We start from the raw sequence: 2,138 nt of genomic DNA, 5'->3' as shown, positions 1-2,138 counted from the left end.
ATCTACTCAATGCCCTGGTAGTCGCTCCACTTTGGCTGGTGGGAACACAAACTATTTCCACCTCTGAATGAAGTCCAGGAAAATGGCTCACTTCTTTTCAGTAATCCTTTCCCAGTCTGGAGGGAGATTTGCACTGTCTTTGCGAAGTTTTATTTCATGCATACACATATCCACTCAGTTAAAGATTAGAAGGATTCGCTGTGCAGATCTCTGAGATTCTTGTTATGTTACATTTTTAACATTGTTCTTTTCCCCAGCAAGCTGCTCTGAAAATCTAGCCTCCTCAGCATGCCTGACTCCCAATATCCAACTCCAATTTTATGAGACTTTTGTATTAGGTTCCCTTTCCCTGTGCTGCAGCTTAGAAACTGCCTGTAGATAGCACGCTCAGAAAGGTGTAGAGATCAACTCATTTGTTTACTCCTTCTCAGAGATCCCAGTATTGTTCTGACTGTTGTTTAATTTTCCTAATTACTACATTTTTCTCATTATCTATTTATCTGCCATTTGGATTTCCTCTTCTGTAAATTACCTGTCTATATCCTTTACAGTTTTTTTATAAGAGACAAGGTCTCACTTTGTTGCCCAGGCTGGAGTGCAGTGACACAATCATGGCTTAATGCAGCCTCAATCTCCTGGGCACATGCAATCCTCCTGCCTCAGTCTCCTGAGTAGCTGGTACTATAGGCACACCCCACCATGCCTGGCTAAGTTTTTTTTTTTTTTTTTTTGGTAGAGATGAGGTCTTGCTATGTTTCTCCAGCTGGCTTTGAGCAGTTCTTCCTTCTCAGCCCCACAAAGCACTGAGATTACAGGCATGAGCCACAGCACCTGGCTACATTTTTTTCCCTGTTAGGCTATATTTTATTTTATCTATTGATTTTAGTGGTTCTTTACATACTCTAGATATTAGCCTTTTATTTAGTATTTCTTCCCTCCCTCCCTCCCTTCCTTCTTCCTTTCCTCCTTCCTTCCTTTCTTTTTTTATTTTTTTGACAAAGTCTCACTCTGCTGCCCAAGCTAGAGTGCAGTGGCATGATCTCAGCTCACTGGAACCTTTGCCTCCTAGGTTCAAACGATTCTCCTGCCTCAGCCTCCCCAGTAGCTGGGATTACAGGTGCATGCCACCAAGCCCGGCTAATTTTTGTATTTTTGGTAGAGATGGGATTTTTGTCATGTTGGCCAGGGTGGTCTGGAACTCCTGACCTCAAGTAATCGACCCTCCTCAGCCTCTCAAAGTGTTGGGATACAGGTGTGAGCCACCTTGCCCGGACAGAATTCTTCCTTTCTAGAATATTTTCTGTCTTGTCTTGTAAGTTCCACATGACTACTTGAGGCTCTGTGGTAGAAAAAGTTTTTATGGGCAAGTTGTGGTTGCTCACACCTGTAATCCCAGCACTTTGAGAGGCCGAGGCAAGTGGATCACCTGAGGTCAGGAGTTGGAAACCAGTGTGGCCAACAGGGGGAAACCCTGCCTCTATTAAAAATACAAAAACTAGCTGGGCGTGGTGGTGCGCACCTGTAATCCCAGCTACTCGGGTGGCTGAGGCAGGAGAATTGCTTGTACCTGGGAGGCGGAGGTTGCAGTGAGCCGAGATTGTCTCACTGTGCTCCAGCCTGGGTGACAGAGTGAGACTCTGTCTCAAAAAAAAGAAAAAGTCTTTATGGTAGAATAACAAAAATCTCTTACCTTTAGCTTTGAATTGAATGAAAGAGCATATTAAGTAGAAATATAAAGTCCCTTGAGAGCGAGCCTTCCTAAAGCCTACTGCAATGGCATTCATGGAGTAGATGAGCAATGCATTTTTTCTTGAACCAAATTAGAATGGAATTTATTGCAGAGTTGGTATTAACTCTCTCCCAGTAAGTCTGAGATAGACACCTCAAGTGCTTTTATCCATAGTAAGAAAGGAGTTATATTATGAGGAAAGTACAGAAAACTGTGTATCATTTGGAGGCCTGTGTCATCTATGGGCAAATGCAGCTCTAGGTATGTCTCTGGTAGTATCTGCTTACCCTCTTATGTGAACCTAGAGCATGAAATAAGTTAAAACTCCAGTGTGATGCATTAATCACAGTGTCCCTTTGGGACAGCTAAAATGCCCTTCCCTGAAAAAGTGAACAAACTTACATTCGTA

Source organism: Callithrix jacchus, chromosome 14 (assembly GCF_049354715.1).
Source record: "Callithrix jacchus isolate 240 chromosome 14, calJac240_pri, whole genome shotgun sequence".
Lineage (NCBI taxonomy): Eukaryota > Metazoa > Chordata > Mammalia > Primates > Cebidae > Callithrix > Callithrix jacchus.
The sequence above is the reverse complement of the archived record's forward strand: the minus strand, read 5'-3'. Positions refer to the sequence as shown.